This window comes from Bidens hawaiensis, unplaced genomic scaffold (genome assembly GCF_021521415.1).
Source record: "Bidens hawaiensis isolate Kalapana, Puna unplaced genomic scaffold, B.hawaiensis_p1.1 tig00065073_1, whole genome shotgun sequence".
In the NCBI taxonomy this organism is placed as follows: Eukaryota; Viridiplantae; Streptophyta; class Magnoliopsida; order Asterales; family Asteraceae; genus Bidens; species Bidens hawaiensis.
This window is the reverse complement of record NW_027501615.1, coordinates 7281-21356: the sequence shown is the minus strand read 5'-3', so window position 1 is coordinate 21356 and position 14076 is coordinate 7281. Positions and strand designations below refer to the sequence as shown.

Genomic DNA, 14076 nt, shown 5'->3' with positions numbered 1-14076 from the left:
TGGGCCTGTCACATCGATGGCCCACTTCTGGAATGGCCACGACGACGTGACTGGAACAAGTTCGTTCTTCGGGCGATGCGTGTTGGGTGCGTAAAGCTGGCAGGATCTACATTTTCTGATGTAGGCCAGCGTATCCGTGTGCATCCCCGGCCAAAAGTATCCCGCGTTGTTTAGCTTAACTACAACTGCGCGTGGACCTGCGTGTACTCCACAGATGCCTTCGTGTACTTCCCTTAGGAGGTAGTCAGCATCTTGGTCGTTCACGCATCTGAGGAGTGGGCCAAGAAAGTTACGCCTGTAAAGTATGTCATCAACAAGTTGATAGTTCAGTGATTTACAGCGTATCTTTCTTGCATGTGTCTTCGACTCTGGTAGTATACCCGCTGCAAGGTAATTTATGATTGGTGTCATCCATGTTTCCGTGCCGGTTTGGATGACACAGATTTCCTTATGCGGGACTGATGGTGCTCCAAGAAGTTCAACGCGGATGTCTTTTCCCAAGTGGGTGAATGCTAACGATGCAAGCTTGCTTAACGCATCCGCAGATTTGTTTTCGCTGCGCTTGATGTGCATAACTTTGCAATCGTTAAAATCGCGCATAAGGGTTTTTGCTTGTGCGAGGTACAGGGCCATTGTGTCGTTCACGGCCGTGTACGTCCCGTTTATCTGGTTGGCTACTAACATGGAATCCACGTGGGCTTCCAAGTTTTTCACCCCCATCTTACGCGCAATTCTTAATCCGGCCAAGAATGCTTCATACTCCGCTTCGTTATTCGTACTTGGGAAATCCAGCCGAATAGCGTAAGTGTACTCTTGGCCTGCTGGGTTAGTTAGTTTCAACCCTGCGCCTGAACCCTCTTTGTTGGCTGCTCCATCAGTATAGAGTCGCCAGACATCATCAATGTTCTGTGCTGGAGAGGGTTGAGCCTCTTCCTGGCACTCTTTTTCCTGCGAAGCGGGGACTTCTGCAATAAAGTCGGCCAAGACCTGGCCTTTTATGGCTGGTCTTGGCTTGTACTTTATCGCGTATTCTCCCAATTCAATTGCCCATTTGGCTAGGCGCCCTGATAACTCGGGTTTGCCTAGAACGTTTGCAAGTTTGAAGTTGGTGAGAATGGTGATTGGGTGTCCTTGGAAATATCGTTTTAGCCTGCGTGAAGCCTGTACAAGCGCTAAGACTAATTTTTCCAGGGTGGAGTACCGGGTTTCCACGTCTTTTAAGACGCGGCTTACATAGTAGATGGGCATCTAGATGCCTTTTCGTTCTACTAGTAAGACTGCCCCGGTTGCTCTGTCTGTGGCGGAGAGGTAGAGAATTAATTCCTCCCCCGCTTCTGGTGCTGTGAGTGTTAGGAGTTCGATCAAGCGTGACCGAATCTCCTGAAAAGCTGCTTGCGCTTCTGGTGTCCAGCGGAAGTGCGTTTTCTTCAAGCAATTTCTCAATGTTGACACGAATGGGAACGACCTATCCGCATGGTTTGCCAAAAAGCGGTTAAGTGCGACTAGTCGTCCATTCAGTGTCTGAGCCTGTTTGATGGTAGTAGGTGATTCCATTTTGATAATGGCTTCGACCTTTTCAGGGTTCGCTCTAAAGCCATCTTTGGTAACGATGACTCCTAAGAACTTCCCTTCTTCCATCCCAAAAGAACACTTGCTCGGGTTGAGCTTCATGTTTATCCGTCTGAGCGTGTTGAAAGTTTCTTCGATGTTTTTTAACATCGCTTCTGGCTCAAGGCTTTTGATGACCAAGTCATCCATGTAAACTTCCAAGTTCCTCCCGATTTGGGCATGGAACTCTTAGCGTTGGTATGTGGACCCGGCATTCTTAAGTCCGAATGGCATCATTTGATAACAAAATGTGCCATCGAGCGTCCGAAATGCGGTTTTGTCCTGATCATCAACGGCCATGTAGATTTGATGGTATCCTTTATACGCATCAAGGAAGCATTTAAGGCGAAACAGTGCCAACGAATCTACCTTAAGGTCAATTTCGGGTAACGGGTAACAAACCTTGGGGCATGCTTTGTTTAGGTCTTTGAAGTCTATGCACATGCGCCATTGTTTGTTGGATTTCGGTACCATGACGGGATTTGCAACCCATGTTTGATATTTACTAACGCGTACGATGCCTGCGTCAAGGAGTTCCTTGACTTGGGTTCTACACGCGTTAGCCTATTCCGCACCCATTACGCGACGCTTTTGTATGACTGGCGGAAAAGCCGGGTCACATTTGAGCTTATGCTCCGCCTTACTTCGAGGAACACCAGTCATGTCAGCTGGTGTCCACGCAAAGATGTCAGCATTTTTTTGTGATTCCCCTTTAGTTTCCTCTCGTTTTAAGTCAAAACTTCAAAACAAAAAAAAATCGCAAAAAATCTAGTATAAAAAAGAATGACAGCGGTTACACCCAAAAAATTTATATACGCCCTTGACATTTTATCGATATATAGTATCACAAATATTTACAGCACATTTTAACTATGGTAATTCTTTTGTTCAACTCAAAAGCAATGTAAAAACCTCATGCACTTTTAAAAAAATGTAAGATAATTTACAGAACTTTTGGACACGCTTCCGCTTACCTTTTGATACACTTCCTCTCGCCAACCTCCGCTATTTGCTGTCGAATCTAAGGATACCGAGGGGTTTACGCTATTATGTAAAGCGGCAGAGTTTGAGCGTATAGGAAGTTCTAATCTAGTCTCCATAGTCAACATCATGAAGCATATCTTCCGTGTATACTCCGACTGCAAACAAAATAAACTACATATTATCACTTGTCCTTAAGAATTGCAAATCGTCATTCCATAAAAGTAAAAAGGCAATAACCAAAAGGTCCAAAAACTACAAAACCTGGCTTGTGGCAGCGGTATAAATCTCCTTTTCAACCCTCTCAGCTATTTTCTTAAGTTCCTTTAGTCTCTCGTATTCGGTGAATGGGAGATGCCTCTTCAAGGTATCCATTCTACACATAATAAAGTAGGGGTGAGCAATAACTGAACCGAAAACCAACGAAACCGAACCAAAACTAGCCAAATCCGAATTAACCGAAAAGTGGCTATTGATTATTTTTCGCACCCTTGGTTAACCGAACTGAACATTCATATTGTCATATATTTCTAGCTTTTATATCTCCGTTTCATGTATTTCATGTTTTATGCCACCCCTTCATGTATGTATAGCTCCATTTCATGTATTTATCCATCCATTTCATGTACTTCAAAGTTAAAAATTTTAGCCCAAAATTTGAATTTAGTTATTAACCGAACAGAACACCGAATAAACCGACCAATTGAGCGAAAACCAATTGTTGAGGTTAATAACCGAACCGTGCACACCACTATAATAAAGTACACATGTCACACAAAATAACACAAATATTTATCAAAAATTTCATGAAAGCACATAATTATACAAAATAAAAGCATAATAACCAGCAAATTCTGAAAGCAAAAAAGAATAAGAAGAAATGAGAGAATAATATAATAAAGTACATACAACTTGTTGACGATGGTTTTCCGTTGCAATTGATTCTTATTATTCCAGTCACTTGATTCCATACAATCACTAGTATTCGTCATCCTCTCTTCGCTGAATTGATTTTCAATCCTATTGTAACACGAACGAAATTATTAATAATAATAATAACAATTGACGCAAAAAGGCGTGTCGGCGATGAAGCAGCGTACCGGAGAAAACTGACAGACACAGCAATTAGAGGAACTTGCTTTGCTTGCGTCAGTTGAGAATGTAATAATTAAAAGTTTAAAATATAACGAAAAAACAATTACAACTCCACGAACCCCATCCGGGTGTTCATTTTACAGTGTTACACAAATCAGGTGCCAGCTGACAGTATGATTTTCCTGTGGAACGATAAACTAACTCTGAGAGCAAACATAACGAACACCCAAAAAGTGAGACAACGAGGTTCTTTAAATTCAAAAAGTGAGATGGTCTAACACGCAAAAAAGTCGTTTTTCCAAAAATTGATGTTATCAATGGACTTGTGGACATATTGCAGTGGTCAGGAATTTCACTACCTCCCCTTTTTCATATATAGTTTAAATTTTGCAAAATGTCAATATAATACTGTATAGTTGTTTTGTAAAAGTATTTAGAATCATGTTCGTATGCTTAAAAAAATTATAAAAAAATGTTTAAATTCGTATTTCTTTTTTCTGTTGGACATACTATAATATCACCTCTTAGTTCTTTATTTTTGATCTCTTGATTTCGTAGTTACTAACAAAAATAACTTGTATCTAACTTTATTTGTTTTGTTTATTTGTATATTTAAAATAAAGAATTTATTTGTCTTGAAATAGCTACTTGACTTTGTTATTTCTTATAACTATTAATAGAATATAGTATAATCATGAATTATAATTATTAATAAAAATTGGTTTCGGTTATATTGCTAAAGACCATGGGGCATTGTTTCCCCTCTTCACTTTATTTTGAAACCAACTCGTTTTTTCATTAGAGCTTATATCATAATATTCATGAAATAAATCAAACAACTTTGTGCATTTTGATTTTTCTTTAAAAAAATGAAAGCAAACTAACAAGCCCCTTTACGCCTTTAGGCTTTAGCGCCCTACAAGCTACGATGTTTAATGCCCCAGCTAAGTGACGTGGCATGGGGTGGTATCATAGTACACTTGGTCTAATGACTAAAGTTTATAAACATAAACGACGGTTTTCTCATACAAAATGAAAGTTTAAATAAGTGTTTTTATTTTAAACTTTTGAGAAATCTGCATTTTGTCTCCCTGGTTTATATCGTCGCGAGATGGGTTAACCCCTGAAAAAGATTTTGCGAACTTTGTGTCCCTATGTTTCTCCGGCGAGTTCTTCTGACTCCTACCGTCAGTTGACCGTCCGTTGACCGTTGGTATTTTAGTAATAATACCAACATATTAAGGGTATTTTAGTAATCTTCTTTTAATAAATTATAAATATAATAATAATAATAGTAATAATCTACACATACTATTAAAGTAGGACACAATTTCCACATGGCACCATTCTAGGGTGTCCACATAGGATGCCATCTCACCTCCATGTCATCCATTTCCTTACTTAATCATTCCAACTCAGGAATTAAACCACATTTAACCCATTAACCCATATTAGCTTAATTTCTCGGTGGTCTTCATTATCCATTAACCCATTAACTCGTAAATTCAAATACTGTATTTAAGTCTAAATTCTTCTGCTTACACTTTTCACAAACCTTAATGGTCGCTCTTAGCCTCTTATTTCTGCTTAATATTTCCAATCCAAGGTAAACTACAATAAATTAATTTCCGGCAACCTTATTATTTTTTCCGGTTATTCTTTCTTATAAGTTTTATATGTTTATTTTCAGATATAACTGATTTCAAAAAAATCAGTTTAGGTTGGTGACATGATACACGGTCATGAAGGTGATATGTGGACGTTTTAAGTTTTTCCGGTAAGTGTTGCCGGTTTATTTTTCCTATCATGTTTATAACGATGATTTTTTTATATTTGTTTAAATACTTCATTTAACTTTGTTAATTAATCAAAATATGAACTTTCATGATTAATAGAAGTCTCTTTCTCTTTTCCGGTATACCATGGTCATTCTTACAATATCGTTTTTCCGGTAACACCTTTTAAATTTTCCTTCTTTTTAATTATTGTTTAAAACTCCATAATATATATATTAATTGTCTAATTTATTATTTCAGGATATTGTTCGACTCATCTATACTAATATCGCTTTTCCGGTATACCATGGTCATATGACAATATCGTTTTCCCGGTAACACCTTTTTAATTTTTTGTTTTTTAATTATTGTTTAAAAGTTCTTAATATAATTATTAATTTTCATTTTTATTATTTCAGGTTATTGTTCGACTCATCTATACTATTATCGCTTTTCCGGTATACCATGGCTATTCTGACAATATCGTTTTTCCGGTAACACGATTTAAATTTTCCGTTTATAATTATTTTTTAAAAATCCACAATATAATGATTAATTCTCATTTTTATTATTTCAGGTTGTTCGAATCATCTATACTAATATCACTATTGATGAAGACCGAAGTATTTGTATTTTTATTAAACATTCATGTATAGATTTAATTTATTCATATATTACAATATTTCAATTTCATATATGTTAATAGTATTTGTTTTCGTTTTTTATACATTGACTATCCTCAATTAAATATTTCCTAATTTTTGTCACTACCATCTATAATAAAATTCTAATTATAGAATTTAAACCCTAATAAAATAATATTATACATTGACTTTCCTCAATTAAGTATTTCCTAATTTGTAATTATAACGAAATAAAAATTAAATTAAAATTAAGTTAAAATTATTACTCTTTTTTCAAATTTAATCTATAAATAATAAATTCATAATTCAAATCATAATAATTTATTTAAAATTAAATGTTCTTAATCTATAAATAATAATACATAATACGGACTAACAACTTTACCAATTATAAATAAGTAAATCAGGTTATAGAATGTATCTATTGTATCTCTATATATTTTTGGTATATGATTTGAATTATAATTTTAATTTATAATAAATATGAATATTAATTGTTTGACTAACAGGTTTCCTTTGTATTCGTTTAATATACCGTAAAAAATGAATTGTTTCCTATTTAACATGTTTCCTTTTTTTTTCTAACTAATAATTCAAGGACATTAATTCCTAAAATCAATTCCACGAAACATCATAAGTTAGTCAAAACTGATTCAAATTACATTAATTCTGGTTCTAAATGTTTAAACTTATATTATTCTATGCAATTCAAATTTTACATATTATTTAATATATTTTATTTGATTTAAACAATATATGTGAAATCAAGTTTAAATTTAGTCCAAAACACATTAGTCAAAATAATTATGTCCTTGAATTGTTATATCATGTCAAGAATTATATTTTCCCATTATTCGAAATCTTTTCTATTTATATTCAATTTAACATAAATAACTCAATAATTTACACTATATATTCGTTCATTTCTTAAGCTTTCTAATCACCTAGAACAATTATAACCTCCATTGTTTTTCTTCATACAAGTTAATGTCAGTTTTCTTTTAATATTTTTTTATTTATCTTTCACATTTTTCATTCATTATACGTTACTAATTCATTGTGTTCTTATTTCTTAAGGTCAATGGAGTCCCAGAAGTTTACTATGTTTCACGAGATTGATGTTATTAGATCTACTCCATCTACCATTAAGGTCAAATTGTTGAAGGTTTGGAGTGTCAAGGATAACATTAAACCTAATGAAGATTTCTTGATTGAGATGGTTTTTATGGATGAATCGGTAATGTTTAGTTTTACCATTTATGTTTATTATTTTTTGTCCCTTTTGTTATTATTTCAAAATTTGTTGTTTGTTTTTTTAAAAATCCAGGGTAACCGAATGCAGTCTACAGTATTTAAACAAGATATATTCCGTTTTAAACGTTATTTAAACGAGAATGCTACACTAACTATAGTTAACCCTAGCCTTGGATCTAATGCGTCTAATTACAAGGTTATCGACTGCCCTAATAAGTTAGTGTTAAACTCCAGTACCCATGTTAATTCTTGTAGCCAGTTTGATGGTCCTACATTCGGTTTTAAGTTTTACTCATTCAAGTCAGTTATTGATAAAGAGATCTCGTTGAAAGCAACTATAGGTATTATTTAAGTAGTTTATTTATTTTTATTTATCAACATTTTTTGTAATTCTAATTCTTTAATCCCATGTCTTCCAGACATAATTGGACATGTTGTTCATGTTTTTAAAGATAACAATTCTAATCTGTTGGGTATTATATTTTAGACCGACGCATCGAATCGTTACTCGTTTATAATAAGAAATTAAAGAAAGACAATGTTGGTACATAAATGCCAGTAGTTCATAGTCTAGCGTTTGTAATCGAGTCTGTAATGTAATTATGTTTTAGTTTATGATTTTGTATGTAAGCGAAGTTGTCAACAAGTTCGCTTAGGCGAACTTGTTGAACAAGCGAAGTTGTTGACAAGTTCGCCTAGGCGAACTTGTTCAATGAGCGAAGTTACAGACAACTTCGCCTGAGGCGAAGTTGTCGTGTATTTAAGTAACCTACGGGTTTACGTGAAACGAGTTGGTGAGTTAGAGTTTTGTTTAATCAAGTGTATTTCAGTAAGTCAGTAGACGAGAGATCAAGTCTGTAATAGACGTGTTACAGGTTATAATATATAACGTGTTCGTTTGTATCGCGTGTGATTGTCTTACGTATTCTACGCTCGTAACTACCTACGCAGGGATTCCGCACCTGCGTATATAGCGATATCCCGTGTAAGATCCGTCCGGGAACCAACAATTGGTATCAGAGCTTCGGCTCGATTGTGTGGTTCGGGATTTCACGCGGGTGTAGAAAACGTCTCGTTTGACCTATTCGCGGGACGTGTTTTCGTTGATATTGTGTTTTACTCACCTTATACAGTCATATTCAAGCCGTTACACCGACCGGAAACTGCTAAATCGTCGAAAACAGATCTGAATATTTTCAGTGTTCTTCGGGCGAAGTTGTTGTTCTTCAGGCGAAGTTGCCGTCACTGGAAGTAGGGTTTCGGCGAAGATATAAGGTTAAGCGAAGTTATCCACAACTTCGCCTACCTCATAAGTTCGCCTAAGCGAAGTTATTCTCAACTTCGCTTACCTCATAAGTTCGCTTAACCTAAGCGAAGTTATTCTCAACTTCGCCAAGTTACGCGAATTTACAGATTTTCCAGCGAAGTTAACACTTAAGCGAAGTTATCCTTAACTTCGCCTATAGTACTGTTTGGAAGAATTTTTGTTTTTTTTCGGGTTTTTCGTGTTTTCAAGAAGATGTCGCCGATTAACATCTCAGAGTTAGTCAAAATGGAAGTTGAAGCGGGGTCGGCTACTAAGGCCCCAAGGTTGATGAAAGGAACAGACTTTGTAGCGTGGAAAGATAGATTCATTCAGTATATTAAATACCAGGATGCAAAGATGTGGGTGTGCATCCAGGATGGATATATTCCACCGACAATGGAATACGAAGGTCGGGATGTGATAAAGAAGTACAACAAGATGGAGGAAGAAGAGAAGAAGATGTATGAGGCCGAGAGCAAGGCCCATGCTGCAATTACTATGGCTCTTCCTCAAGAGATTCTCCATACATTCCGGAAGTACACTTCTGCACGAGAGCTTTGGGATGCTCTTGAGAATAGATTCGAAGGGAACGTGGGTATTCGTGCCTCGAAGATTAAGCTGTTAAAGACCCAGTTCTCTGTTTTCAAGTATTTGAAGAACGAATCGCTCGATGATATTATCACCCGATACTATCATCTAATGACAGAGCTGAACAACTATTCAATTGCGTACAGAGAGGAGGAAATAGTTGAGAAGCTTCTCGATGCTCTCCCACCGAAGTGGGAAATGTACACTGTTCTAATGAGGGAAGACAAAGACTTTCCTAATTTTGACTTGGAGACAGCAGTAAACAAGCTCAGAACCTTTGAGCTTAAAATGGTTCGTAAAGAAACACCAACGGATCAGGTTCAAGACCCTAGTATGTATGGTGCCAAAGTTAACTCAGGCTCTAGTTCAAAGTCTGAATCTGCTGCTTACTACTCCAAAGGAGAGTCAGGTTCTAACTCTTCTCATGAAGGAAATGTATCGGTAAACATGAACGGTGATGTTTGCTTCGTTGCTGGAGGATCAAGTGCTTCGAAACCTCAAGCATCCAAGAGTAGTTTCTCTCCCAGTGCTTCAAGCAATAACTACACTAAGATGCCAATGAGTGTCAAATCTGCTGAAGAGCAGTTTACACTCTATGCATCTTTTATTGCTTCTTACGAGAACTACATACAAGGGAAGATTGTGGACCCTGCTGTTTTGGAAGAAGACAATGACCAGATTGATCCTGATGATCTGGAAGAGATGGATCTGCAATGGCAGATGGCAATGATAGTCAGAAGAGTGAAGCGTTTCATGAAAAAGACTGGCAGAAAGTTCGTAGGTGGAAAGCCAGGATTTGATAAGTCAAGGGTGAGGTGTTACAATTGTCAACGAAATGGACACTTTGCAAAGGAGTGCACTAATGCACGGGTAGAACGTAGTCAGGGGAGGACTACACAACAAAGTGGAAATAACAATGGGGATAATGCCATGATGTCTGATGCTGGTGAATACAACTGGAACATGTTCTCTGGAGAACTCTTTGAGCAAGCACACATGGCGAAGGTTGCAGCTGAAGAATGTATGAAAGCTGCTGAAAATGAAAAAGCTTTTATGGCTAATGACCAGAACTCCGAGGTATGTACTAAACCTATCTGTACTAAATGTGAGAACTTGTCTGAACAGCTTGCTACAATTACTGATCAGTATGTTAAGTTGGATGCCGAATTTAAAACCTTGAAAGAAGATCATCACTTCACAAAAACAAGAGAAAATAATTATAAAATAAAAATTAAAGCTTGTGAAAAAGACGTTAAAAGTTTAAAAACAAAATTAGCTGAGAAAATTGATGTGATCGATCTAAGCTACGAGGTTTTAGAAGAGAAAACCAAGTTAATCGCTGAGAAAGAAAAACAGATTGCTGATCACCAGGTAAAAGTGGTGGAACTAAATAGGAAACTGGAGCAATTCCGGAATTCCTCTGCTATTCTTGATCACCTCGTTAGTGATCAAGGTTCCTCACCTAAGAGGGGAGGAATTGGTTACCATGAGGTTCCACCACCTTAAAACCATAATTATACTTTCAATCCTAGTGTTCATGAATCTGTTAATTTTGTAGCTGATCAGACAGGTCCTGCTAAGGAAACTGGTAAAGTACCGGAAGTTAGTAAAGGCGAAACAAGTTTGCCTGTCTCAAAAGTTAAAATTTCTATTACGAGTCCAGTCTCATCTGATTCGGATAAGTCATCCGAGTCGGGTAAGACAAAAGAGAAGGAAGTATTACCCACTAGTGGAGAAAAAGTTAAATCAACTAAAAGGAGTACTCCACTCAACCCATATGTCCCACCTTATGTGAGATGTACGGTTGGTAATACTGCCTCCACATCTAAAACATCTGCTGAAAGGAAAGCTGAATATAGGTGTTGTTTTAGATGTAATCAAACAGGGCACCTTGTTGCTGATTGCCCTCTGAAGCAGCGTTTCAGAGAGGTGAGGCCATCGAAAACTGAGACTAAGGTTTTTGGTAATCGTTTAAATGTTAAAAATGAAAACCATTCAAATTTGAGAGCTAATACAGGTTTTCAAAGAAACACATCTCGTTTTTACACTACTAATAACCAAACCAAATGCTATAATTCTTTTGATTCTCTTAATGTTCGTCGGTTTGGTTGGCCTCACTATCAGTCTCCAAGGAGGTATCCTGTTAGGACTCGTGGAAATTTTTCTAATACTAACTTTGGTCAGCCAAGGTGTGTGAGTTCTGTTAAGAAGGTTAATCGACCCAAGACCAAGAGGTCTTGGGTCCCCAAATTTTAATAATCTCTTTTGTTTGTGCAGGAACAGTTGAACATGGCGTCCAAGAATCTTTGGGTTGTGGACAACGACTGTTCCCGGCACATGACTGGTAACAAGGATTTGTTACAAGATTTAAAACCTGTTCAAGGGGCAAGAGTCAGTTTTGCCGGTGAGAGTGGAGGCAAAATAACTGGAAGGGGTACGGTAACTAACGGGAAAATGACGTTAGAAAATGTGAACTTTGTTGAAGAACTGAAGCACAATCTGCTGAGTGTGTCGCAGATTTGTGATAAAGATTATACCGTACACTTCACGAAGACTGATGCGATTGTGTTGAAGCCTGGTTTTCAAATACCAGAGGAGTGGATAGTAATGAAGGCTCCACGTGATCGAAATATGTATATGATGGATTTAAGTTCAACTGAAATGTCAACGGAAGAATCGTGTCTTTTGACGAAAGCAAGCGAATCGGAATCTGAACTGTCGCACAGGAGAATGGGGCACATTCATCTTCGAAAGATGAACCATATTGTCAGACATGGACTTGTGTTGGGTGTTCCCTTAAAAAGTTTCAATTTTGAAGACAAATGTCTTGCGTGCAAAAAGGGAAAGCAGCACAAGAAGTCCCATCTCACCAAGAAAGTAAACTCAGTTGCCAGTACACTAGAGCTGCTTCACATGGATCTCTTCGGTCCTGTGAATGTAAGAAGTCTAGGTGGTACAACTTATTGCTTGGTGATCACTGATGACTACTCACGATACTCGTGGGTATACTTCCTGAAATCGAAGGACGAATCGGCTCAACTGGTGAAGAATCTGATTACCAAAGTTGAGAACATTATGAATAAACGAGTGAAGTTCATCAGAAGTGACAATGGTTCCGAGTTTAAAAATTTTGAAATGGAGATCTTCTGTCTGTCAAGAGGGATTGAACACCAATTCAGCGCTCCGTATACTCCGCAACAGAATGGAGTTGCTGAAAGGAAGAATAGAACTTTAATTGAAGGAGCCAGGACTATGCTGGCTGATTCGAAGCTTCCGGTGGTGTTCTGGGCTGAAGCTGTTTCTACAGCTTGCTATGTACTGAATAGAGTTTTAACGGTAAAAAGACTTAATAAAACATGCTACGAGCTTATGCATGGGAGAAAGCCCAATTTGTGTGGACTTGAAGCTTTCGGGTCCCCGTGTTCAATTTTAAAGGCACATTCAAAGTTTGGTGAAGCAGCCGCTGAAGGAATCTTGTTCGGCTATGAAGTTGGGACTCCCAACAGGCGTGTCTTTAATACAATGAACGGCAAGGTTGAGGTGGTATGTAACACCGACATTACGAGTTACAGATCGCCAAGACCGAGCATCGGACCTCCTGGGATTTTCGACTATGATAGGCTCTTTAAGTCTTTTAACATACCTGATTTGTTTTGTACAGAAGAAGAAGAACGTGTTGCTACGAAGATGATTCTAGATGAGGAGGAAAATTTGGCACATAAACAGCTATTTGATGATTGTCAACCTTCCTCATCAAATTCTATCGATTCCCCTGCTGTCTCTCCTGAAAAAGAGTTTATCAATCCTTTTCACTCTCAGCCAGAAACAACCATTGATGAGCTCTCTACTAATTTAGAAGATAATCTGCATGTCGGTGCTGTTCCGACCACGAGAATTCACAAAGATCACCCTTTGGAAAATGTTATAGGTGATGTGTCCTCCGGTGTACAAACCAGAAGTAGCTTGAATGAGCACACCTGTGTTTATACAAGCATTAAGGAAACGGGTATAATGAACGAATGTTTGTACTCATGCTTTATTAGCCAGATTGAACCGAAAAATTATCAAATGGCTCTTAAGGACAGCTCGTGGGTCGAGGCCATGCAAGAAGAGTTGGCTCAATTTAAGAAGATGGAAGTTTGGACTTTGGTTGAAAAACCAAGGAATGTGCATGCTATAGGCACAAAATGGGTGTTTAAGTGCAAGAGAGATGAAAAGGGGATTATTATAAGAAACAAGGTGAGGCTGGTCGTTAAAGGATTTAATCAGCAAGAGGGGATAGATTATAATGAAGTGTTCGCTCCGGTGGCCAGGTTGGAAGCGATAAGATTGTTTTTGGCATTTGCAGCTTTTAAGAAGATGAAAGTGTTTCAGTTGGACGTGAAGAGTGCGTTCCTCAATGGGAAAGTTGATGAGGTTGTGTATGTTGAGCAACCTCCGGGTTTTCCTGACCCAGACTTTCCTGATCATGTATACAAGTTGAGCAAGGCGCTGTATGGATTACATCAGGCACCTCGTGCCTGGTATTCAACGTTATCGGACTACTTGCTAGAGAATGGTTTTGAAAGGGGTTTGATTGACAGCACACTGTTTGTGAAGAGAGATGGAAGTGACTTCCTGCTAATTCAAGTCTACGTGGATGACATCATATTTGCTGCATCAAGAGTCTCCATGTGTCAGGATTTTGAGGCAGTCATGAAGAAAAGATTTGAGATGAGTGCTATGGGTGAACTAACATTCTTTTTAGGATTGCAGGTTGATCAAAAGAATGATGGGATGTTCATTCATCAAACAAAATATGTTCATGATGTCCTCAAGCGCTTCA

General features: G+C 37.6%; 1 long non-coding RNA gene across 1 annotated transcript; it reads right to left on the bottom strand.

Annotated features, from left to right (window-relative positions):
- Window positions 1–2473: 2473 nt before the first annotated feature.
- LOC143604412 (uncharacterized) lies at window positions 2474–3612 on the bottom strand. Its single transcript, XR_013148284.1, has 3 exons — window positions 3499–3612; window positions 2854–2965; window positions 2474–2747 (listed from the first exon to the last, which is right to left on the bottom strand). It is a non-coding gene; the product is annotated as an uncharacterized LOC143604412 (long non-coding RNA).
- Between the last annotated feature and the right edge of the window lie 10464 nt (window positions 3613–14076).